The sequence below is a fragment of the Ambystoma mexicanum genome, chromosome 11 (assembly GCF_040938575.1).
Source record: "Ambystoma mexicanum isolate Mex_15411 chromosome 11, UKY_AmexF1_1, whole genome shotgun sequence".
Lineage (NCBI taxonomy): Eukaryota > Metazoa > Chordata > Amphibia > Caudata > Ambystomatidae > Ambystoma > Ambystoma mexicanum.
In genome coordinates this window covers 689451165-689478769 of record NC_090934.1, presented here as the reverse complement: position 1 = coordinate 689478769, position 27605 = coordinate 689451165, and positions in this window count along the sequence as shown.

Below are 27605 nucleotides of genomic sequence, written 5' to 3'. Positions count from 1 at the left end.
CCATCACCCAGCCCGTAAAGTACCTTACCGCCATGGCGCTAACAACGCCATCGCGAATCAACCGCAAAGGGACAAGTTAAGTGAATGCAGCTGCCACAGGTGCACAGAAACAGCACAGGTGAAGGCAATACAGACACAGGAAGCACAAAAAGAGCACACCCCACCCCTGCCCACACCCAGTCACACACCACAATGCTACCGATAGGACTAGCAATGTTGGGGCTGGAGGACCTGATAGCAATGCGAGTGCTACAACAGCAACTACAACAACAACAACAACAACTACAACAACAACAACAACAACTACAACAACAACAACAGGCTGCACAGAGGAGACGCAGGAGGAGAAGGAGGGCAAGGCAGGCCCAGCATGCCCCACCAGCACAGCCAGTGCTACCACGCAGGCAGCCCCCAATCCCACGCGTCAGACCCAACCCATTCAACCTCACCGCTGAGCAGATCCACACCCTGTATCGACTGGACCGGGACACCATCACCACCATCGTGGACATGCTACACAACGACATCGCCAGCATGATTGAAACACCCACCGCCACCCCCCCCTACTGAAGGTAGTGTCCGTGCTCCACTTCCTGGCCACAGGCACCTAACAGCACACAGTAGGGCACTTGCATGGCATATCACAACCATCGTTTTCGCGTACACTGACGCAAGTGCTGGATGCACTCCTCAAGCACACAGATGACCACATCTCACTACCACGGACTGCCCAGGAGATTGCCAACACCAAAGTGGGTTTCCATGCACTAGCTGGCATACCTGGTTGCATCGGTGCCATCGACTGCACCCATGTGGAATTGACGGTCCCACGTGCCCAGGAGGTACCGTACCGGAACCGCAAACAATTTCACTCAATCAACGTGCAAATGGTCTGTGACTCCAACAGTATCTTCACACATTGTTGTGCCCGATTCCCCGGATCAACCCATGATTCATTGATCCTGAGGAACTCAACATTACCACGCTACATGGAGCAACAGGCAGGGCCCAGAACCTGGCTACTCGGTGAGTCCAATGTCATGGGCATTGAAATGTGAAGTGGGTGTGTAATTGACATACCAATGCAGGGGGGGGAATGATGCATACTCCAACTGGCGGGAAGGGGGCGGGGGGGAATGATGCATGCTCCATCTGGCTGCGACTAGCATTAGCCACAACACACCCTGAGGCAGCACTCACGTCACCTGACACCTGCATACATGAGGCCTGACCTAAGAAGACCTGACATGTCAATGAAGGTGTCACCCAACCCTGACACAACCACCTACAAGTGCATTGACCATACCGTGACCACATACACTCCAAAGAAATGTACGTCCATGCACGTCACCAACAGCTCCTACTGAAAGGCCTGTTCCCCATGACTGTGCCCAAAGGAGGCACATGATGGACTGGAAGAACAATGCAACAAAACACAGACAGCAAGGCCCACAGACTGTCCCCATGGGCAACAGTCTTGTTCACTGGGGTAATGATGAGCCAGACTGCATTCCCGCTATCATGCGAATGCAACCCTCACGGGACACGTGCCAGGTCACCTACAGAAACAGCCTGAACGGACACAGTGGATCGGCACTCACAAGGCACATGTCACCCCTGCATACCTCGTGCCTTGGAATTCAGAAGCGGCACATGTGAGACATGTGGCACACTCTGTGAAAGTCGATTATAGAGGTATATCCAATAGACGCTCCATAAAGTTGCACCTAGAAATGTACCCAATAGCCTCTAGATAACTGAATTTAGAAGTGTGCCCAATAGCCTCTAGATAACTGAATTTAGAAGTGTGCCCAATAGCCTCTCTATGGAAAATAGTATTTAGAAAACCGCCCATTAGCCTCTCGTGGGAAAATGAATTTTGTAGTTTGCCCGGTACCCTCTCTGGGAAAAGTTGCATTAATAAATGTGCACATTGAAAGAGCATATAACCCATCAAATCACACCACCACGCTTACTCTCTCCTTTACATCACCACTCAACTAGAACACAGAGATACTATGACACCATTCGGTATAACTGTTCCCATACTAACATCGCTTACTCCACATCAATCTATGTAAACACTGCTGGTTTCACACCCCCAGCCAGGCGTTTTCCTCAGGCCTAACGCAGCCACATCCGTCCTGGATAAATCCTGCCTGAACGAACACATTATCCTGATCTCTCAACCACCACATCTGCCGCTAAGAAGCAGCTATTACACAAGTACCGCACGAGCTGCACACATACCCGGTGCTCACACGCACCTTTTGACTCTCCCTACTCTCTCTACTGATCTGAACTTCGGTTCCCAAGGACGTTCAACCTACCAGCGCCTTCAGACCATACCAATGGTATATAAGGCGCTATATAAGTGCAAAATAACAATAACATTAACAATATAGCGGTTGCACGGTGTGAAACCAGTAGCACAGAAGAAACTGCTGCAAAATCAATGTTCAATGCAATTCATGGTGGCATTTCATGTACATCACTCAAGCTCATCCCTGACGCATACATTCTTGCCCACATACAGGTGATGCAGGCTATCCCCTGAAGAGGTGGCTCCTTACACCAGTCCGAAACCCACAGAACCAGCATGAGGAGGACTTCAACCGTGCCCATTCCCGTACGCGTGTAGTGATCGAGCAAGCTTTTGGCCTACTGAAGGCACATTTCCGCTGCATCAGCAGGTCTGGTGGGGCACTCCTGTACCGGCATGAGAAGGTTGCAATGGTCGTCATGGCATGTGTCATGCTACACAATATGTGCGTCAGAAGAAATGTGCCCCTGCCCCCTGACGTAGAATTGCTACCACCTGACGATGAGGATGATGAGGGTGGGGATGGGGCACCACCTCAAGGAGGCAGCGATGCACAGGAGGGGCGTGTCATGCGTCAGACTCTCATTGACCAATGCTTCTAGCACACACAGCGTATGCGTGTCACATGGAGACGGCACTCGGCGCACTGTGTGTGTGTGGGACATGCACACTGTGGACTCTACAACAATGTAGCACATGGACGCAATAAAGATGTCAACACATTTGGTTTGTGGTAATGATAAAAGTGTATTGCAACAGTGAAATCTTGTGACACACCCCCTCCCCCCTCCCACCTCCCCCCTGCACACCCCAACACACCCCCTCCCCCTCCCACCTCCCCCCTGAACACCCCAACACCCCCCCAACCCCCTCCCACCTCCCCCCTGAACACCCCAGCACCCCCCCAACCATCTCCCACCTCCCCCCTGAACACCCCAACACACCACCTCCCCCCTGAACACCCCAACAATGGTGCAGTAGTGTCCGTGCTACAAGGTGCGGAGTAGTCCTGCTGAACAGGCAAGTCAAGGATGTGTATCCCCTCCCATGGCCCCTGGGGCACCCCTGGCCGTGCTGCGGAGAGTGCGCCCAGATCTACGGACGAAGCTGCTCTGTGCTGAGCTGGTGGTTGATGAGGCTCCACGCCCCACATCCGGTCGCATGTCCCTGATGGTGTGCACAAGTTCACTCAGTTCATTGCGCACAGCCGCTAGCTCAGTGCATATACTCCTTGTGGAGTTCTCTATGGCAGCTGTGACACGGTCAGCTGACCGCTCGATGGCATCCCTTGGCCCACCACACTGTGCCACATGTGCATTGAGGAGGTCAGTTAGTTGTTGCTGCCGTGTTGCAATGTCCTGTAGTGCCTGCTGGTTCTGCTGGCCTATGGCCAGTGCCATTTGCATCTCCGGTGCAATGCCCACCTCAGGCTGGGGGGATGGGGTGGCTGGCCATTCGTCAGAGTCGGACTGCCCCTGTGTGGCATCCGCCTGCAGGGGGCTTAGGGAAATTGCGGGGGAATGTGGATGGGCAGTGGGCCCTTCAACATCAATGTCCTCAATGCTGCCTGGCCCGCTGTCAGAGTCTGCCGCTATGGCTGCACTCTCCCCAAGGGTGCTGCTTGCGGCAGAGGCTGTCCCCTCAGTGGCCACAACTAGTGGCATGTCTGCTGCTGCTGCTGTGTCTGTGTCAGCAGTAGTGGGGGCTGGCACTTGCCTGTCCTCTACCCCAGGCAGGGTTGGTGGCTGCCGGTGGGTTCCCTTCCGGACGGCTGGGGTGGATGCCTGCGGGCTGGCCATTCTGGAGGAACAGGATGCGGTGTTGCCCTCTTCCTGGGGCTCTGTGTCGGAATCTGTGGTGGAGCAAAGGAGGGATGTGTTATTGATGGGTCCGCGGACATTGGACGTGCATTAGGGGATGACATCTATACAGTCGGTGCATGCAGCGCGTTTCATACAGGTTTGGTTGCTTTTGTGTGGAGGTAGCATGGTGCTATGTGTGTTCCAGCAGTTAGGGTGTGCATGCTGCTTGTTTGCAGGGTGGTGTTGGGATGTGTCTGTGCACGTTCACCTGTCGATGTGTTGCATGTGCACTATGGGGCGACTGGGTACTTCGCACAGTGGAGCTTTGTTGAGTGTGGCATGCATAGCTCTGGCCACCTACCTCCGTCTCCTGGGGTCGGCACTCCTCTCTCCATGGCTCCGACACCTTCAATGCTCTCCATCCCTATGGTGGATGCGCATATTTCCTCCCACGCCTGGAGCTTGATAGGTGATTCTGAGCCTCCGCCAGTTGACATGGCTAGGTTGCGGTTAGCCGAAATGATGCTACGGACACGGAGCCTCAGATCATCCCAGCGCTTCCGGCACTGCTGGGCTGTGCGGGGTGCGGCCCCCACTGCACTCACTCGCTGTGCCACTAGGGCCCATATCGCCTTCTTCTTCATGATAGCCGCCCTTGTCATCTGTGTCGAGAATACGACTTCCGCATTCTCTTGCAGGGTCTCTGCCAGCATGTTAAGTTCCTCCTTGGTGAAGCGGTCTTGGCGCTGCCTGTCACATGCCTTTTTTACAACTTTGGGCATGTTGGATGTGGTTTTGGGGTGGGTGATGGGTGTGGATGGTTATGGGGGCCGGATGAGGTATGGTAGTGGAGGACGGCGATGGATTGTGTTTTTAAAGATGGCCGCCATGCCATTTCCCGTTCCTGCGCGATGGCGCTATTTCCGCTTCCGCCTATTTACGGTGACCGCTAACTGCGGTGACCACTAAGTACGGTGACCGCTATGGTGTGCGTGGCGGTAGTGCTCCATGGACGGTGTGCGATGGCGGTAAGGGCCGTTTTTGGCCCATTAGCGCCATGGCGTACTTTACGTTTCCGCCATGGCGTAAAGCACGTGCCCGATGGGTCGGAATTAGGTGCTATTTACGTCTTCGCTACTCGGCGTTAACGTAATTTACGCAATGGCGGTAATTTACGGAACTTACCGCCAGGGTCGTAATGAGGCCCAGTGTCTAAGGCAGATGCAAGCTTTGCCCCATAAACATCTTCAGGGCACATTGGGGTCACCTGCTGCTGGAACAAGACTTGCCTCTCTGCCAGCCACAATGGTACCCAGAACCTTACTGTGTTGAAGGACACCAGCATTTGTTTGCCAGCCTCCAACATGTTTGGGTGCCCAGGGACAAGGATCCATCTTATCCATGAGACCCTGAAATGGGACTCACAACACCTGAGAGACAGGATAACTAGGATCCCAGTGTTTCTGACAATTCAAATTGTTATATTAGCTCCTTTGACACAGTCAAACCAACAGGACCCACTAGTGCTCCCTGTGGTACATGACTGAACCACGTACTGGTGTAAGGCATCTTTCTAACCAGTTTGCCACACCACCTTGCTTGCAGAGCACGCCGTTGACTTGGCACAAACAAGAAACTATTGCTGAGCCTGTGCCATTAGAACAGCTTTTCGAATCACCAGCATCTTCACAGCCGATCTTCATTGATAGTCAACCAGACCCTGGGGGACCCATTGAAACGTGACCTCTAAACACTGATTTGAACCACCCCACTCAAACTGCGCATCCAGTCACCAGCATCTTTGAGGTCACCCCAACTGTCGAATCAACCCTTTTTGCCCTCCCATTTTGCACTTTATTGAGCAACCCTTTGAACCACATCGTGCATCAGTTCAATGATGCTGCATCCTAAGCAGGGCCCGCTCCCTGTCAGGCTTGAACCAACTGCTCATTTGCTGTATCTTGTCTTGAACCGGTGGAAGCATTGTGTCACACATCGACCCAATCTAGTAGTTACACCAAATGATTAAAACCTGCTTGACATTGAGTTGTTGCATCGTCGAACCACACCTCGGAACATTAGGTTCACAGTTTTGACCCATCACTGGACCATGTCTAGAACAGCTGGAGTGTCACATGCCAACGCTATCCAGCAGTTACCATGACTTAAGCCAAACCCGTTTGTTGGTGAGAAAACCAGGTATGCCAGAGGTCTTGGGATTGATCTCCTGAGGGCCCAACAACCCTCTCCCCAGGATAACAGAGGACTCAGCCAAGGGAAAGTCAAACTGTTGTTTATTACAACAAACTGACAGAGATCATAAAAGACAATCACAATTCTCCAGTACTTCTCCACTCCCCAAGGGACGCTCCACAGTTTAAACCTCAAATGGTGTCATAACCTGGGCTCTACCCCCATAAACCTATCCCTGTTTCTAATAGGATGCTTAGAGTGGTATCACCTATGGCTAGCCCCTATAGATGTTATTCTACTGGTCTTTGCATGTCAGGTGGCTGACCTGCCTCGTCCCCAAGAAATGATCTATTACATTGTTGCAGGGTCATAGACTTACCATTAGCCCTTGCCCTCTGCTATCCACCCCTGGATTTCTGTCTCTTGATTGGTTAGATCTGGTCTCCCGAGGCCTGGGACCCAGTTTGGTTCAAGGTGATGTGAAATCACTATGTGTCCCGATTGTATCTGGTAGTAGACCACCTTTGCCTGTGAGAGCGTACTCCCCATTGCAACATTTATTTCACTTCTCGTCTGGGTTGCTGAGAACGACTCATCTTCCCACCACGGGTGAGTGCCCATTGTCTAGTTCGGCTATATCATGTGGTTGTGAACCACAAAATGTACCTCTTTGGGTCTGCATTCATGGGGATTTATTATGTTTTCCTGCAGCTGCCCCCTTGTCATTTGGAACTTGGAATGCGCTTATTTTATCTCTGACCTTGGCTGTGAGCTCAGCCTTCCTGCTTCGTGTAGCCTGATCCTGCGTCTCTTGTCTGGTGTCCTGTGGCTGAGGCCTTCTGTAATTTTCCTAAGACTTATAATATAATTTCTTCATGCTCATGCTATGCTGTGTTTCCTATAAGTTAGTCGTATGTGGTCCTACCAGGCTCCATATATACCCCTGTAGTACCATAGGGTTAGATGCCATAAGCATCTACAAGCTTGCTCAGGATCTCTTGTTACTTTGCGTTTCAGCGTTTCTGCATTTGGCTAATGAGAAAAATAATAAAAGGTTTGATAGTATGTATATGTATCTGTCCTCTATCTACAGAACTGTGTAAGCATGTTCTTCTTGTATGCGAGTGTGTGATTGCGTAATGTTGTGCAGGGCTGCAAGTGTGCTTCATGACTAACGCTGCTACGTCGTAGTGTCACTAGTCATACCGGCCCAGTGTGTTCTTGGCATTTAATGAATGCAGTCCTTTATAGTGTTTGGATCCACAATCTCTGTGGGGTTCCCTGTATCTGGAAGGATATGCACTGGACATGATTGGAATGGGTGTCTGAGGGGATACCTCTCTGCATATGTGCCAGTCAGTGGTGCACTTCGGGATTGGCCAAAAAATGAGTGACTTCGAGCTTTCTTGACTCTTTGGCCCGTCATGTTCATTGGGTGAAGAGGTGCATTCCTGATACCCTCTCTTCATGTTCTTCAGAACCAAACCCAGTGAGCCTTCTGGGTTGCTTCACTCGAATGTTACACTTGAACTGCCCTGAACTACTGTTTAGAACCAGCTCCTTGCTTGGGTTTACATGATCTACCACACCCGAAATTGGCTTGATCGGCTTGCAAAGCATCAAGAAGCCTGGTTCAACTGTCTAGAACTGCTAAGACCACATGAAGGCATTATTAACTAATAACTGCCCCCTTGGTCCAGTTTTGTGCACTAGAGACTGTTAGGTCACATTAATCCCGTTTGCACTAAAAAACAATATTCTTTTTGAACATTGTAGTTTTTATTGCATTTTCTCTCCGTGTCACATTACCCAGACTTTTGCATCTTGATATCTTGCATATTGTGTTCTTTCTACAGGGGTGAGTTTTTTGTGGTGTTTTCTATTTAGTATTATTGCATAAGGCATGCTTAATTAAAGAATATATATTTTTATATTACCTTGATTGGACATTGCTTTATTTTGGACTGCCATATTTTCTGTTTGGGTTGCTACGGAATCATATTCACACCCCTCCTGTAAGCGTATCCTCGATTGGTATCACATCCCACACGGTTCTAGGTCATTTGGTCGAAAATAAATGGTCGACAGGACAATTGGTCGACACCAAAAGGTGGACAGGTCAACTGGTCAAATTTGTTTTTTTTTGTTTTTTCACAATTTCTTTTTTTTTGGGGGGGTTCCCCCGTAACCCCCTTTTTTTTGCTAAAAACCCCTTTTTTCCCTAAACGAAAACCTAAAAAATATATCTATAAATAAAAAAAATCGACCATTTGACCTGTCGAACAAATTGTGTCGACCAATTGTCCTGTCGACCATTTGTCTGTCGACCATTTGACCGGACACCATCCCACACACACTACATTTCATGGTTTTGTTGCGATAAGGCAGTCATCTTAACCTCTCCCTTAATTAAAAATTCTTCACTGAAGTTTAAGGATTAGTCATGTTAGATCATCTCCATAACCATTGTTCAGTGTGCTCCAATTAGTATATAAGACTATGGCCACTGGCCACATTGCAAAAATTATGTTGTGCCCATTATCCTCCTCAAAAGTAAATAACTTGATCCCACCAGCAATGGCCATCGGTAGTGGCCACTGTTCACATTGCATAAGGAAAAATGGTTGTGCACCATATCCTCACTAGTAAATAACCCAATCCCACCAGCCAAGCCCTTCAGCCGTGGCAAGTGTCTAAATTGCCACAATTAGTTTAAAAGACCATGGTCCACTGGTTATGCCGCTGATAATTTACTCAGGAATTTCCCACAGAACTATAACCAAAATCATTCTGACTCATCCCTTTCTTTACCATGATAATCATTCCTGTGGCAATGCAGTGATTGGCGATCACCACGGTAATCAGCAAACGCATGAAAAATAAAAAGTCTTCCTCTTCACCACTGGCACCCTCCATGTGGACTCCTCCTCCTTTTGAGGTTCACTCACCTAACCCGACTCTGTAAATCCCTACCATATCCTCCCCTCTTATCCCCTTACCCCCACTACTTAATCTCTGATCTCATCTTTTGATATTCCTGCAGGAACCTTGGTGGAATCTCACAGTATTCCCTCATTGGCATAAACATGTTCTGCCTCTAAACAGGCTCTTCAGCCCTTTCCAAAGTGTCCAACTAACCGTTTATTTTATATTATCACTCCCCACCCGTGCCTAATGTGAAACCACCTCTTTCTTTCCCTCCCTAGCCACACTTATGAGCTCTATTCTTTTTTGGCTTTCTGCGGATTACCATGAGAATCGCTCACATTGAGCAAAAATAAAATGGCCATTTTTCATTTCTGAAAAGCTACAGTGTTGCAATAAACCACAGGCAATATATAAAAGTTAGTTTGGATTTGGGGCACCCCCTTCTCCAAATTCTGTTTTGAAAAACTATAGGAGCAATATACATCAAAGCAAAAAAGGAATATCTGCAACACTTGTTTCTTATTCGGTACAAATACATCAAGTGGTACTTGTGCCATGTGTGTTCAATGAAAAAGCACCTGTTTTTCTATGGGATAATGAATGGAAGTAGGACAAAACCAGCTTTTTTTCTTTTATGAATCACTTTTAAACCGTTTAACAATTTGTCCACAAAGTTTCCAGTTTTGGCGGTGGAATGGGGATCCAGGGGTTAGGGGAGGTTTGGGAAAATGTCATCCAAATCTGCCCAGTGAGTAACAAGTTATTAGCAATAGAATTTTGGAAATAATCAATGCAAATTGGTTTTATCTGAACTATAGAGTGGTGAATATATATAGGCGAACTTCAACAACTGCCCAACATTGTTATCAAGCAGGCTGATAAGGGGTCGAACATTGTGATTCAAAACGGAGTCCATTATGTTGCCGAGGCCAACCGTCAACTAAGGGACCGGCTGTGCTATACCAAACTAGCCAAGAATCCTTTCCCTGATATTCAATTGGAACTGAGTGTTCTTTGTACCAAGTGGGTTGATATTGGACTCTTAGAAGAGGACTCTGTCAAATTTCTTGTTCCCTCTTGCTATACTGTTCCCACCATTTATTTTTTTACCTAAAACACATAAATCTCTCATCCACCCTCCCGGGAGACCTATTGTCACCTTATGTGGTTTCCTTCTTGAACACTTGGCCCAATTTATTGATGAGACCTTGTTTTCTTTTGTTTCTGTTCTACCAGGACACAAGGGACTTTTTACAACATATCAATGACACCCCCTGGGAAGAGGGTCTTCTTTTGGCTACCCTTGATGTTGTTTCTCTTTATACATCTATTGACCATCAAGTAGAATACACGCCTGTCAACTCTTTATGGAGACACGCTCATTGAATTATCATGGACATAGTTTGATGATCCTGGAGATGTTGCTTTTTTGTCTCACTAACAATGTTTTCTTGTTTGATGGTGCCTATTACCGGCAAGTTAGGGGAACTGCTATGGGTAGTACCTTTGCCCCATCATATGTGAATTTAACAATGGGGTGGTGGGAGGCTACATTTCTATGCGATTTGCTTGCATCCAGCTTCTCTACTCAAATCGTTGCATGGTGGCGTTACATTGACGATGTCTTTGTTATTTGGAAGGGCAGCAAAATTGATTGGCAGTTGTTTGTGAGAAGTATTAACACCAATGTGACCAATTTACGCTTTACATAATGTCACAGCACCACAAAAGTGATTTACCTTGATGTGGTAGTAACTTTAGAGACATCTGGCTTCCACACTGTCTTGCATAAGAAACCCTCAAATACCGGTTTACCACTGCATGCTACTAGTTGCCATCCAGTACCATGTAAAAGAAGTATTCCGTACGGTGAATTTATCCGTTACTACAGGAATTATACTGCTTTGGCATCTTTTGACCACCATTGTGCCCGCATGGCTACTGATTTTTTGCAACAAGGCTATAGCAAACGTATCATCGAAATGGCCTATATCAAAGCCCGAGGACTTTGTAGGGACAAACTATTGTATGGCACCAAAACGAATAAGACCTCAGCAGATGATGAACCTAGACTCATTGTCTCTTTCGACAATGCCTCCCACAATGTCCGCAGGATCATTGAACGACTCTGGCGCGTGTTGATCCTGGATAAAGATGTATGCCCTTTACTCTCTAAACGCCCCACCATTACGTACAAGAGCGTACCTTCGCTCAGAGACAAGCTTGTTTCCAGTTTTATGTCTCCCAGTATTTCCAGTCCTTCCTTTTCAAATTGGCTGGCGGTCTCCCACATCGGTTTTACTAAATGTGCCAAATGTAAAGCATGCGCCCATGCCATCTCTTGTAAATCCTTTTTGCATCCGGTCACCAAATGCAATCAAATCATTAATTACTCCATCAACTGAGACACTACTTTTATTGTTTATGTCCTCTCGTGTCCATGTAAGAAGTGGTACGTGGGGAGCACTACCTGTAAGCTCAAGTTCAGAATTCTCCAGCATCTCAGGGCCATTAAAAACTTAGATCCCGAGTACCCCATGGCCAAACACTTTCAGCAGGAGCATGAAAATGATTTAAATTTGCTTACGTTCTTTGCCGTTGCACATATTCCCATTCATCCTAGGTGTGGAGACCGCGTCCTAAAATTGAGACAACTGGAAACACGTTTCATCTTGGACCTTGATACCAAGTTTCCCAATGGACATAACCTTGATGAGGAGCTCTACACATTCTTGGGGACTTAAATTTGGTTGCTATGGGTTATGTTTGTGTTATCTCTCCTTTTGCAGTTGCTTTTTGATTTCTTTGGCCTAGGTTTTCTTTGTTGGCAATTTTTTTCTCCTAATATATTATATCCTTGGCCTGTTTGTACTATTCAACACCTTATTTCATCAGTGTTTTAGTTTTCAGATTGTTTATATTCAACTATTTTATTTTTGCTGTAGCACAACCTTTTGGGACTTGAGCTCTTTGTTGTTTTTGTTTATTTTTCTTCATCATCTTTTTCTTGTCTATGTAGCTCTGCCTTCCTTGTGTATGTAGTCTTGTAGTTGATTATGGTTTTTGAGTTCTGCACTAGTATTAACTACCACCTTTAATATTGGTTAATAGTAGTTAATCCTTATTCTCATAGTCCATGTTAGATCTGTGATCTTTTGGCATAAAAAATGTTTTTACATCATCTCCTCTTAACTGGTTAGCCATGGACTCTGTCATTTTATGTGTGTTCATTGCTGTCATGCTGGCTCCTACATAATTGCATAGTACCGAGGTTGCTAGATCCCCCCCTTTTTTTAATGATGCTGATATCTCGCATTTTTTGCTACCATTGATTCCGGCATCCAGGCCCGGCATATTTGCACAGTATTATGCTGCTATGCACTTGCACTTTATTTCATCTTTTAATGGGGCCTGTTTGCTATATCATGCATTTTTATAGATTTTTATCTTTCAACCTTTGCATTTGTGCTCCATTATGCTGTTACAAATGTGTGAAATTGTGTGAAATTGCCTTTTATTCCATCAGCCAGAATGTTGAAAACTTCTTTTTGTATATACACTTTTACTGTGACCATGGCTCTGCAATTTTGCACATTATCTTGCTGCTATTATTGCCTGTGTATGCACTTTGCATTGTTTGCACTTCTATTTTCTGCTATAATTGCTTGTATATGCACTTTATCTCCAGTTCACTGGTATTAGAATTCTATACCTTTTTTAAGGAGGACCAAGATTTATGCCATTCATTTTCTTGTGTGGCTATTTAATATATTGTGCTTCCACTCGGAATTACTTTTCTCTATGTATACTGCTTAACTACTTTTTTTGGCATTGGAATTGCAGTGTTGCCTGACATGGAATGCGCACATTAGAGCCTTCATCATTTTGCTGTTGCTATGACCCTACTTCCAGTACGCTCATTAGTATATGTGCTGTTTGGCTCGAGGTATTTCATTCTGGCATTTTCATTCCATCATGGCCGCTGCTCTTTCCATCTGCCTAGGCACCTTTCTGAGTTCCATAGACATAGTTAAAGGACTATATCTGTTACAACTATTAAGGTGCTTTAGTCCCTTGTTTCCTCACGTGACCAAGCACTCAGTTGAGTGTGAAAGGCGTTGTGTGCGGGCCGTGCTCTTGGGCGTCCTGCTTCTGTTTTTGCTGTTGTTCCAGCCATACTTTGTATTTTTTGTTTATTTTGAACAATTCCTTTGTGAAACATTAAATACATTTTTTTGGGACCTTTTCAGTGTTGTGCACTGTGCTATTTTGCTTGGAAATTGGACATTTCCATTGTTCAAATTGACTGCGGAGAGTGCGGTTCATTTTCCTCTTTTTGTTTGCATATATATATATATATATATATATATATATATTGTGGGATGTATTTACCCATGCATCTGAGCCCTACCTCAAAACTGTGCAGTACTGACATGGAAACATCATGATGGCCAGAGTTTCCCAGAAAATGTACAGGGAAATGCATGAAGAATAGGCTGCCACCCATTTTTGCCGATGTTATGGGCACAGAAGGGCACTGCCTAAAACCACCATTGGACTACCCACACAGTAGTCTGAAACCATTGGGAATGGCAATGCTGATTGCCAAAAGCAAACCCATAACTGTTGGGAATTCATTTTCTTAAATCCCAAAAAGGGGTGCAGTACCAGTACTCACCACTATCCAAAAGCCGGCGTTTTAAAACCACCAGATTTTGTAGAAAACTGAATAAATGAACCCAAAACATGCCAAAGAAAGACTTACTGAGAGGTGGATCCAATGTAAAGTTATATTCTGAAGTGACTTGAAGGTTTATAACAAGACTGGCTGAGCTGTGGATTTCAGCAGTTTAAGTAAATTTGGACTGAAAGACACTACATATCTAAATGTTTAAAAGAAATGAGTGACCTACTTTGAGTGTCACATAGGTTGCAATTGTTTAAATATCATAGTTTTAAACTTAGAATCAGCAACCTAGCTGCATATGTAAAAAAAAATGTCTTGACTTAAACTGGGGAACAGAAATGACATGTAGCTAAAAACTGGCTTAAAGAGATTCCAATTCTGCCTGGCAACTACCCCCATCAGGAGTGAAACTTGAGTCACAGCTGTGTTCCCAGGCCTATCTGCCTTTTGCTGGCCACACTAAGGATATGCCATCTCTCTGATAATTGAATTAAGGGAAGCCCCCACAGAATACAGGAGCTCTGAACAAAGCCCTCTCCTGACTCAGGCAGATGGTTTATTGCAGATATCGTAAAAGTAGCTTCCTCCTGAAGCAAAGGGGAGGGGCACTGCCTGTGAGAGCAAGCTGGCTTGGCAGAACTGGAAAAACCAGAAATTCAACCTTGTGCTGGAGGAAAACCACACCCCTTTGGGGCCAGAACATAACTCTAAAAAGATGAATAACTCATAGAGCGGACATGTGAAAATTTTATAAATGATACCATAATTCTTGTGATTTTTCTGCCCACATTTTAAGACGTGCTAGGACCCGGTGGTATGTTCAGGGGGGTTTTAGCGGAAAAGAGGATATTACTCAAAATGTGTGCATGTGAAAAATCTGACACTTCATCAACTAATGTCCATACTCCTTGCGCACATGTGTGTAAATTTGGGGTAATGTACGGTATTGCAAACCAGTTAAAACGTGCAAAATATTGCCATTTCTGAATGCAAGCTCCCATGAAGAGCAGAGTTTGAACAGGAGATACCTCCTGTGATATGTGAGGGGTGCGTGTAATTTTAAAACAATATGTACCTCTGCAAATATGTATTTGGTTCAAATCTAGATTTGTGTGTAAGTTGACAGGAGGAGTGGACTTTCTGCAGGCTGTAAAATGACATCACTCTGACACAACTTAGCTCCCCCAATCAAATGAGAAATGGAAGTTTGACCAATTAGAAGCTGAGAGAGAGGTAGGGTCAGTGATGCTAGAACACACCCACATTCTAAACACATAAAAGCAGACAGACAGGACAGATAGGGACCTTCAAATCCATTTGCAGCTGGAAGCTCTGCCGGGAAAATCCATACTTTACCTCCATCAAACCTCCAGAGAGCCAACCTAGAGACTTCAATCTATCCATAACTAGAGACCCAGACCAGCAGAGTAGAGCTGACCTGTTAGCAGAACCAGAGAGAGCTGACCCAGATCACTGTGAAGTGCAGAGAGCTGAACCGGAGTCCAGTCCAAAACCTGACCAGATCCATGGCGAGGCCCATTTCACTCAAGAATATAGTGTGAGTACCTAGAAAACTGTGCAGAACCAATCTCTTAGTTAAAATAATATAATTCAATCCTATTTTAATCTAAGTAGAACTGTCTCCTAACTGTCACCTGTCATTTGTAAAGCTGTCACTTGTCATTTTCTATTTGCAAGCTGCACTTGTCTTTTGAACTTTAAAATTTCAAATCTGAAAAACGACCTTTATTTAATCGCTCATATCTCCGTGACCGTTTGTGCTAGAGACTTGCAGTAACTTTCATCTGGAAGCTGAGATCCTAGGCTTTCCTAGGACCCCGAAACGATTGTAGTTCCTCTGTAATCGCGCTTGGCGCATTCGCAAATTTAGCCGCGATTTGATATTTTACCGCGATTTGCAAATTTCTTCACGTGTAAAAATCTGCTGCTGCTTGCCTTTCACTTGCCAAAAATTCGTTTAACCTGCTAGTTACACCCTAGATCCTTGCTAAGGTGAGCCTGGACTAATATTAACTTGATTTCACTCACCCTGAACCTCTAGAGGGAATTAAAAGCATTTTAACATATTTTCACTCCATTGCCAGCACATATCAAAGCATTTTGCCTGTGTTTTCAACTTCTGTAGTCTAAGTTGCTGGGTGAACTGAATTACATTTGAATTGCATTTCGGAGAATTGTGTGCCTTCCTTCCATTTCCCTGCATTGCATAAAAGGGGGGGGGGTGAATTGTCCAAGAAAGTGATTACATTGTTTTTGCTGAAATCCTATCAAGTTATTTTCTGTACTGCATTTCATTCCACATTGCATCTATTGGAAACCATAAAAGTATTGTTGCTATCTTATCCATTTCATGTCAACTCCTTAGTGATTATAAAGAAGTGTGCTAGTGCCAGATTCTCCGTTGTTAATCTTTATCATATCAGATTAAGTGTGATATTCAATTATTAATTTATTATAAAGCGTGATATATATATATATATATTGTTTAAATTATCAATTAAACCTTTTAACTTGCAAAACAGAACTACTTCTTGGCTCAGTGGGGTCAGGGGGATTCCAAGGGAGGGGTGTTATATAGGGGTAGTCATCCAGAACGCATGAACTGGACATAAAGATATATCAATAAGGGTTTTCATTCAGTATTCTAGACTAGGCGTTGACTTGGCTGTAGTGCTGAATTGAATCCTCTTACAAATTGGGGGCTCGTAGCCGGGATTCTGGGTTAAAATACCACTTGTGCAGCTTAATACAGTGTGCTAACTGACGGGATACATACATCCAGTCGGATCACCACGCTGCATTACGCTGTGAAGCATTCCTCAAAAGGGACACTCCAAGAAAAGTTCTGTTCTGCAAAAATAAAATACTAACTTCTGTAAGTCAGGACAGAGACCAATCTCTAGAATGACGACCTTGGTAGATATGAAAATAGCCAGAGAGCACTTCTTACATAAACTATTTGTGAGAGGTGAATGGGCTGAGCAGGGCCAGGAGGCCTGGTTGCAGGCCATCACGCGACAGGCCACTGAAACAGGGTCAGACTTATGGAGAGATCAGGGTCCATTACATGTGGCCCTGAGCGAACTATATATGGCTCCTAAGGCCAAAGATGAACACGACAAGATTGTTAGGATAGCGGCATATTTATATTTATATATGGGAGCCATACAGAATAAATGTGCTGAAGGCCATGATCTGGGAAAAAGGCAACAGATGGTGTTAGAGAAGGCCCAATCGGATCTGGACTCTTCTGAGCAAAGGCTGCACAGAAGCCAGGAGTCAGAAAATGAGACCAGACAGTACATCACTAAAATAAAGGAGGATATGGATGTGCTGCAAAAGGAAAAGTCAGAACAGGATACCAGATTTCGGGCCTTGCAGAAGGAACACCAAGAAGGTTTGGACTCCCTACTGCAAAGCCAGAAAAAGCTGGAGCAACAACTGGACTTCAACAGGGTATGTGCTGAGCAGGTAGTCACCCTGCAAGGCCACCTAGATAGGGAAAAGGCAGAAAGCAATAAACTGATTCTGAAAGACCTGGATACCCAGGCAGAGTTTGATGAAGAGCGCCGGAAAGCTGGTGCCCTTCAAAGGCAGAGGGACGACCTGGCAGCACAGATGCAGGCTCTCAGTCAGGAAAGAGACACTTTAGGCCAGGAAGTCTGCCACTTAAAAAAGGAAATTGAAGAAAATCACCTGGCCCTCCAGTGGCTGGGTGACCTCCAAAAAGAAAACCAGAACTTGGTAGAGCACACCAGAAGGGTGGAAGATGCTCTGGCAAGAAAGGAGCAGGCCGGTAGGGATGGGACTCAGGAGGTAAACCTCCTGCAGCAAAGACTGGCCCAGTTCTCCAGGACCAACCAAGAAGCACAGAGGGAAAATGAGGCCCTCTGTCAACACAATGATAGGCTCCAACAACAGGTAGCGATGCAGGAGAGACTGATAGAGTCTAGTAAGGCCTTGACTGAGGAACTGAAAGCACAAATGCAGGCTCTTGCATTGCAACAGGGAGCAGGGGCGGATAGAGATGAGGTCCGCTGGGAAAGAGAGACTCCTGACCATAACCTCAGGAGCCCTAACACCAGGGGCCTTCATCTCTCCCAGTCCCTGGACTCTACCACCCCCATGTCCCCTGGCGCACATGAGCACAGGGCCACAGGGATGGCAGATTACTATCCAGCTAAAAGTATGGGGCTCATAGGCCAGTACCACTCAGGAATGGAGGGGTGGGCATCCGGGTATGGGCACCCAAGTACAGTACAGTTCAGTGGGGAACCCCAGGAGAGTAGGCCCATTAAGGGCATCCTGAAAACCTCTGCCCAGTTAGGTCAGTGGAGGGGGTACCCATCAAATCCTGGCAGCAAGGAGGAATCTGAAGACTCCTCTGAACTGCGCAGGACACAGGAGACCAGGTCCCCACATTCTGCCAGCCATTCCCAGGCTCGCAGAATCCGGGAAAACCTGGAAGAGCAGACAGGAACCTCTGGGAGCAGTGCCTCTGAGTCAGAGGATGAATGGACAAGGGTTACCCGAACCAAAAAGGCCAATAAGGCAAAAAGGGCCTTGCTTAAGGACCCCTTAAAGCAGATTAAGGCGATCAGGAGCGTCATCACGCCTTACCATAAGAACGCTAAGTATTCTGTTTGGGAGCACTTAGAGTTGTTTGAGCAAATGATGGAGACTTTCCATTTGAAGGACAGCCAAAGCTGTATTCAATATGTAAAGTGGACCTTCTCCCCGGAATACTCCAGTTTCTTTGCGGGGCTGGAGGACCAAAATCATTTAAGATGGTCCACCTATTAGGCGGCCATCTTGAAACATTTTTCCATTCATAGAAATCCTCAAGAGGCTCGCAAGGCAGCCTACAATTTACAATGTGGGGAGGATCAGGCCCCACAAGAATTTGTGCAGGAACTGAAACGTGCTTTTGCGCAGACCACCAGAAGGGTGCGCACAGACAGTAGAGAATTCATCAATACATTTTTTCATGCCTTGCCCAAATACATAATGACCCAGCTCGTGAGGGATTTTCACGAGAAAAGATCTTTAGACTGGGTCATTGAACAGGCTACCCGGATCTATGAGGTGCAGAAACCGGTAGATAGCAAAAGTAATGCCCAGAAAAACCCCAAAGCCAACACACCCCTGCTGCTGCCAAGGTGGCAGAGGTAAAGGTCACCCCCGTTTTGGATTTGGAGATGGGGGGCCTAAAAACCTACCTGCACCTAATAATGCTAGGCCCAGAAGGTCCTCGGGCCAGTCACAGACAGGGAGCCAGGGAGGCAGCCCCACAAATGGGGTCCCTCGCTCTCCTGACTATGTAAGCCCCCGTTACAAGGGAAACAGACCCATCCTGGGTTATGTGTGGACTCCTCCAGCCCAAGGGGGGGGATCCAGCCAAGCACCTAACCGAGGGAACTTCCCTCCTAACTTCCCACAGGAGGGCAGAAATTCTCCAAATCCTGGGCAGAACTTTTTGCCCAGGTATCCACCCAACTTTCAGCCCCAAAACCATCCATCCTTCTTTCCCCAATTCCCTGAGCCCAGACCACTGAATCCGGGAGAGGGGAGGCCAAGGGTGGAGGGGTACCCAAATCTTCCCAACCCGGGGTATTACCAGAGGAGGGACAGCTACCCTTCCCGGGATCAGCCCAGGGGAGAAAACAGGGCCCCGTATCAGCCTGAGCGGGTTTCCCAGTTAGAGCGCCAGGTTCAAAACATGGCGCGGGATCTGGGTCACATACTGAGGGCTCAGCAGAACCCTCAGATCGGCATGCCGGCGCAGCACGCACCCAACTCTGGACCTGGTGCCCCAGAACAATGACGGGGGCAGCACCCCGATAACTCACCGGTTCCCAGGGAGGAGGCACAAGGGGAAGGGGGGTGTAAAGCCTTGGAGGAAGCTTCCTTCCTCACTTGTAAACAGCCCCTGGAAACCCAGGAACCGGAAAAAAAATCTCTTGCCCCTGAAAGTCTGCCTCCTAAGGAGCAGAGGGGGGGTAGGAGAAACAAAAGACCCAAATAGACTCAGTTTGAGGAGGAGGTACAGATCTTCCAATTTGAGGGAGAGGGATCCTCAGAGGATCCTGGGAAAAGGATCTTCTCCTTCAGAGAGGGGGGAACTCCTCCCAAGGAAAAATGGTTCCCTAGGGATGCAAATCCAGACTGGGGAGATGTGGAGACTGAGCTACTGCCGCCCACCATCTCATCCCAGAACGAACAGCAATAAACTCCCCTGGTTCAAACCCATCCTGGTGACTGCCTCCAAAAAGGGGGGGGCGGCCCAGAACCAGAGCCAGGGGAACCCACAATGGCTCTGATCTCCAGTTGCCAAATTTTTCTTTCAGATTCCCAAGGCTCTCCACAGAATTCTGCCCAAATCTCTTCGCTAGCGATGTCCAAAACCAGAAAATTAGCCCACCAGTTGTCCAAAAATGTACATTATCTGTGCCCCCTTGAGGAGAAGGAGGGAAGATATTATGCCCCGGTACAAGTACAGGGGCAGGGTACAATTTTGGCACTGGTGGACACTGGATCTCAAGCTACCCTTCTGTCCAGAAGGGCCTTTGATGAACTGAATGCAGGAAGGGGAGAGAATTACCAAATTCCTCTCACCTCTCTTCCTGGACAACTGCAGAACTTTGACGGGAAGGAAATTCCCGTCGAGGGGACGGCAGACTTGGACATTAAGATCCGGCGACACAAGTTGAAACACCCGGTCATAGTAGTGTCTCCAGAGGGCACCCCTTGTTTACTAGGGAATGACCTCCTGAGAAGGTTGTCACCCCTAATAGATTGTGTAAACAAGGTCCTCTGGACCCAGAATAGCCGACCCATAAAATTAAAACAGAGTGTCAACCATGTTAGTTTAAACGGCACCTGCCACATGGTTGAACAAAAACCTGACCAAGTAGAATTTCACTTCCAGAATAGCCAAATTCCAGACGTGACAGTAATAGCAGTAGGACAACAGACTGGTGATGGAGGGTCCTCTCTATTTCTGAAAATCAACCTTCCTTCCAGTCTAAAGTGGTACTCCACGCTGGAAGGAAACACTCTGAAATTCTATACTAATCCACAATCAGAAACTCCCACTCCTATAGTCCAGAAAGATGCGAAATCAGCTCAGAGCCTGGCTGATATTCAGCAAATTGGAGAGCAGTTGTTCATCCCTGTCCAATTAAATGATGGGAAGGACTCTGTTCTCGCTCGAGTGTGTGTGAACAACGGTAAGAGCTTCATCAGCGAAGCCATGTTCCGCCAACTCCCAAAAGATCCAGCCATTCCCGCATTCAAACTAATAGACAAATGGGAAATGGACCTGGAAGCACCTAATTCCAAACAGCTCCTGCCAAGCAGGTGTATGCTCAAAATCTCCATTGGCAACAAGAGCATAGTCCATAATTGTTGGGTCGTGCGAGACGTCACTGCCGCCTTTTACTTAGGCAGTGACATTCTCAATCGCTTTGCCATTAGTTTGGACCTAATAAACTTCAAAGTTTGGTCCCGATTAGTGGATAATCCCATGGGCTTTGATGATCCAGAAAAAGCATTTAGGTCAGCTCAATTGCTACCTTATGCAGTTGAAATTCAGATCAAAGAGGAAGTCACAATCCCAGAAAGGACTCGATAATTCTCCCTGGAAGTGAAAGTTAAAAGAGGACAACATTTGAAAAACCCTGATGCTTACATACATCTAAACGCTTCTCTCCAACAGCAAGGGTTGGGGGTAAACCCAACTCCATTAGTCAACATAGAACATGACACCATTCCAATAGAGGTGGATAACAGCGACTTAAAGAGTATTACTCTAGCCGCAGGCACCATTATTGGAATGGCGGTTGATGACCGACATTTTTCCATAGATTTAGGAAATGAACTGTTAGGGCCAATCCCAAGGACTGCTTTGACAGTGACAGTGATGACAATACAACACCAGACAGGATTTTTACCCGGCATGGGGGGAACTTCCTGGTGTACACTTCTTACCCTTATGGTAAGGAAGATGTGACTTGTGACTTCAGGAGGGATGAGGTGATTTTCCAGGTCCATGAGGGCTGCCTTTCCCACCTGAAGCCTCCAGTCCAAATCAGCACTCTGACCAGGGACTTCTCCACCCAGCTGGAGGAGGCCGCTGAAATAGCCAAACCAGAAGTTTTTCCAGGCTTCAGGCAGATGGTGGAAGAGAGAGTCAACCTAGCCGATGCCTGTGTGACTCTGGAACAAAAGCAAAAGTTGAAACACGTTTTCTTGGATTTCCAAGATCTCTTTGCGGTAGACTCATATGACTGTGGTCGCACTGACATCCACACAACAACAATCCCCACGGACCCTGGCATGACTCCTGTGTTTGTGAAGCAATATCGCTTGCCTCTCGCATCAATGGAGTCCCTTACTGAAATAATTAAGAACCTTGAGTCCCGGGGAATAATCAGTCCAGTCCACAGCACTTTCAATAATCCGGTGCTGGGAATATTGAAGCCAAACGGCCAGTGGAGACTCTGCGCCGACCTCAGGGAGCTCAACAAACGGGTCCATGCTTCCCGATGGAACTCTGCCCTACATTGACCAAGGGCTGGCCCAGATCCAGGGGTCACAGGCATTCACTGCAATAGACCTGACCAATGGATACTGGACCGTGCCTGTCAGCAGGGAGGACCAATACAAACTGGCTTTTACCTTTGGGGGCCAGCAGTACACATGGACCCGGACTCCCTTCGGATACCTTAACTCCGGTAATGAGTTCAACATTTTCCTACATAAGGCCATGCCCGACCTGGGTGCGAGGGGTAACCTGGCTTATGTAGATGATGTCCTCATCAAAAGTTCATCTGTGGAGGAACACATAGCGGAGATCCGTTATGTTCTGACCCAGTTGAGGGCCGCCGGAGCAAAACTTTCCTTTCAGAAAGCACAGTGGTGTAGAACCCGTGTTAATTTCTTGGGGCATGAGATTACTCCTCAGGGTCTCTGTCCCCAGGAAAAGAAAGTGGAAGCACTTCAGAAACTGAAAGACCCCACAACTCTGCGGGAACTAAGGAGCCTCCTTGGACTGACTAATTACAGCAGAAAGTTCATTGAGGGCTACGCAGAGATTACTAGACCCCTGATTCATCTCCTGAAGGGGGGGGGTCAAGTGGGAATGGGGTCCAGAACAAGCCGAGGCAGTAAGACAACTCAAGAGAAGCCTCTCACAAGCGCCTTGCCTAGCTTACCCTGTCAGAAACAAGGAGTTCTTCCTGGAGACGGGGTTCTCTAATACGTGCTTGACGGCATTATTATACCAAAAGCATGACAAGGTCAATAAAGTAATCTCCTATGCGAGCAAAACTTTATCCTCTGTGGAGGAAAAATTCAACGATTGTGAGAAGGCACTCCTGGCAACGGTGTGGGCATTGAAGAATTACCGCCCGTTTATCCAGGGGGAACACATCATAGTGGAGACTCCACACCAGCCTCTGCAATATCTCCAAAGTGATAGAATCCGGACCGGAAATGTGAGTAATTCCCGAATTACTTCCTGGATTCTGTCAATGCAAGGCTTTCCTGTGGAGGTCAGATATGGCCAAAACAAGAAGAGTCCCCTCGCGCAAGGTCTGGCTGACTTGCATGATTGTGCCAGAGAAAACTGTCTCGAGGACGAAAGTCTGAAAATCAAGGACAACATGGAGGCATATCTTAATTCCCCCCACAAAGTCTTTGAAGAGGACAAGTGTGAGGGAATGCCCACTGTGTATGTGGATGGATGCTCTTACCATGTTGACAACAACGGGGAGAAAGAACTGGTGGCCGGCGTAGGGAATGCATGGGTGAATGAGTCCCCAGAACCCTCTGCTGGATACAAAATTGGTCCCCGAAGTAGTCAGGTGGCAGAATTGATGGCTGTGCATCAAGCCATCCTCACTGCTGTCCAGCATCAACTCCGCGAACTGGTCATAATCACAGATTCGGATTATGTACGGAACGGGTTCGTGGAGCACCTGGTTAATTGGAAAACCAGAGGCATGTTATGTGCTAACAACAAACCCTTGAAACATGGGAAGTTGATCCAAAACATTGATGATCTGGTCACCTCGAATGAGATGACCATCTATTGGAAAAAGATCAAGGGTCATTCCAAAGTAGAGGGACCAGACAAAACTGGAAATGACTTAGCTGATCAGCTGGCCAAAACCGGGGCCATCCAAGGGGATCTAATTGAGATTGAGTCCCTGTTGGGGGAAATCCAGGTCACTGCTATCACTAGGTCCCAGACAAATGCTCACAACGACCTTTCAATTGCACAATGGAGTAAGGAGACCCCTGATGCTGATTTGATTACAGCTCAGAAGGGGGATCCAGTTATTGGTAAATTTTACCAGCACCTTGAGGACCCTGAGAACTTTCCCCTGACGGATACCGATTACATTGGGAAAGAGGACCTAAGAGTGTTGATGAAATGTCCAAAAATGTTCCGGATCCAAGACGGTTTGTTGGTAAGGAAATCCAAAGCTGGCCACGATCAGTGGGTGGTTCCTACCTCATTCCGAAGCCTGATGTTAAGTCACGCCCATGATGCGGCCACCGCCGGTCATAGGGGGTTTCACACAACATTGGAAATCTTAAGAGAGGTTGCATACTGGCCACACATGGGGCAGGACCTCGACCAATACTTGAAGGGGTGTCTTGTGTGTGCACAATTTCAGCCATCATCCCTCACACACCGTGCGCCTCTCCAAAAGAGGGGGATGACACTGCCATGGTCAGATTTACAAATCGACTTTGTAGGCCCCGTGATTCGCTCTGCTAGGGGGAATAAGTACATGTTGACTGTGACATGCTTGTTTACCAAGTGGGTGGAATGTCTCCCAGCCCCAAATTGCAAGGCAGAAACTGCAGCTGCCTTGATGATTAACCACATCTTTTCCCGTTTTGGTCTACCTCAAAGGATTGAGTCAGACAGAGGTAGCCACTTCACCAGTGAAGTAATGACAAAGATGTGGGAGATACTGGGGGTCAAGAGAAAGCTGCATATTGCTTATAGACCAGCTTCTTCTGGGGCAGTAGAGAGATATAACCGAACCATTGTGAGCATATTAAAGAAGTTTGTGGCAGATTCTGGGCCAAGTTGGGATATCCGATTACCTCTGGTCCTAATGGCCATCAGATCTACCCCTTCATCTGCAACCAAAATGTCACCATTTGAGTTGATGACTGGACGCAAGATGGTGCTTCCGCAGCATTTGCTCTACAGGACCCAAGAGCAGACACTGATAAATGCCTCCACTACTCATGAGTATGTGGAGAATTTAAGGAAACACCTCCAACATGCTTTTGCTTACGCTCAGCGGAATCTAGAAAGATCGGCTGATAGCATGAAGACCCACTATGACCTGAAAACTTCCAGGAAGGAATATCAGGTGGGGGACCGGGTCTATCTATACAACTTCCAAAGAAACCAGGCAAAACAGCGGAAATTCTTGCCTACATGGAAGGGACCCTTTGAGATCATCGACAAGATCTCCCCTGTGGCCTACAAAATCCACATCCCCAAAGGTCCTTTGGCAGCGGGGTAAGACAAGTGGGTCCACATAAACCAGTTGAAATGTTGCCATCCCAGGCACACTCTGCAACAACTGGAGGAATCCTCTGGAATCCTAGCGGGTACTGTCTCAGACTAATTCAGTTCCAACCATAAAACATACCACATCTAGTCTCTAAAAAATTGTGATTTGCATGAAACTGTCTCTTAGTTATACTGTTTGTTTTTCGAAATAAGAATGTAATGTTTTGTTATGATGAAATACATATGCTGCCCCACTATCTCAACAGTGGTGGAAAAACGTCTATGAATAGGTATTGCCGCTCTTCTTTTGTCGTCCTAGGAGAAAGAAAACCTTGAGACGGGCCAAGGAGGACGATCCGGAGACCGGGAGCAGAGACGCAACGGGCCCAGTGTACCGCCCAATATTCCCATCAGGACCGGCGAGGAGAACCGATCGATCAGTACCGGATGGAGAAAAAGATGCTGAACTGTGCCATCTATTGGAAGAAGATGAGGAAACATCCCAGGTCTTGCGAGTCCCATCAGTGAAACCGAATGGCCATTGCAAGAGGGGGGCTTGTGGGATGTATTTACCCATGCATCCGAGCCCTACCTCAAAACTGTGCAGTACTGACATGGAAACATCATGATGGCCAGAGTTTCCCAGAAAATGTACAGGGAAATGCATGAAGAATAGGCTGCCACCCATTTTTGCCGATGTTATGGGCACAGAAGGGCACTGCCTAAAACCACCATTGGACTACCCACACAGTAGTCTGAAACCATTGGGAATGGCAATGCTGATTGCCAAAAGCAAACCCATAACTGTTGGGAATTCATTTTCTTAAATCCCAAAAAGGGGTGCAGTACCAGTACTCACCACTATCCAAAAGCCGGCGTTTTAAAACCACCAGATTTTGTAGAAAACTGAATAAATGAACCCAAAACATGCCAAAGAAAGACTTACTGAGAGGTGGATCCAATGTAAAGTTATATTCTGAAGTGACTTGAAGGTTTATAACAAGACTGGCTGAGCTGTGGATTTCAGCAGTTTAAGTAAATTTGGACTGAAAGACACTACAAATCTAAATGTTTAAAAGAAATGAGTGGCCTACTTTGAGTGTCACATAGGTTGCAATTGTTTAAATGTCATAGTTTTAAACTTAGAATCAGCAACCTAGCTGCATATGTAAAAAAAAATGTCTTGACTTAAACTGGGGAACAGAAATGACATGTAGCTAAAAACTGGCTTAAAGAGATTCCAATTCTGCCTGGCAACTACCCCCATCAGGAGTGAAACTTGAGTCACAGCTGTGTTCCCAGGCCTATCTGCCTTTTGCTGGCCACACTAAGGATATGCCATCTCTCTGATAATTGAATTAAGGGAAGCCCCCACAGAATACAGGAGCTCTGAACAAAGCCCTCTCCTGACTCAGGCAGATGGTTTATTGCAGATATCGTAAAAGTAGCTTCCTCCTGAAGCAAAGGGGAGGGGCACTGCCTGTGAGAGCAAGCTGGCTTGGCAGAACTGGAAAAACCAGAAATTCAACCTTGTGCTGGAGGAAAACCACACCCCTTTGGGGCCAGAACATAACTCTAAAAAGATGAATAACTCATAGAGCGGACATGTGAAAATTTTATAAATGATACCATAATTCTTGTGATTTTTCTGCCCACATTTTAAGACGTGCTAGGACCCGGTGGTATGTTCAGCTGGGGTTTTAGCGGAAAAGAGGATATTACTCAAAATGTGTGCATGTGAAAAATCTGACACTTCATCAACTAATGTCCATACTCCTTGCGCACATGTGTGTAAATTTGGGGTAATGTACGGTATTGCAAACCAGTTAAAACGTGCAAAATATTGCCATTTCTGAATGCAAGCTCCCAGGAAGAGCAGAGTTTGAACAGGAGATACCTCCTGTGATATGTGAGGGGTGCGTGTAATTTTAAAACAATATGTACCTCTGCAAATATGTATTTGGTTCAAATCTAGATTTGTGTGTAAGTTGACAGGAGGAGTGGACTTTCTGCAGGCTGTAAAATGACATCACTCTGACACAACTTAGCTCCCCCAATCAAATGAGAAATGGAAGTTTGACCAATTAGAAGCTGAGAGAGAGGTAG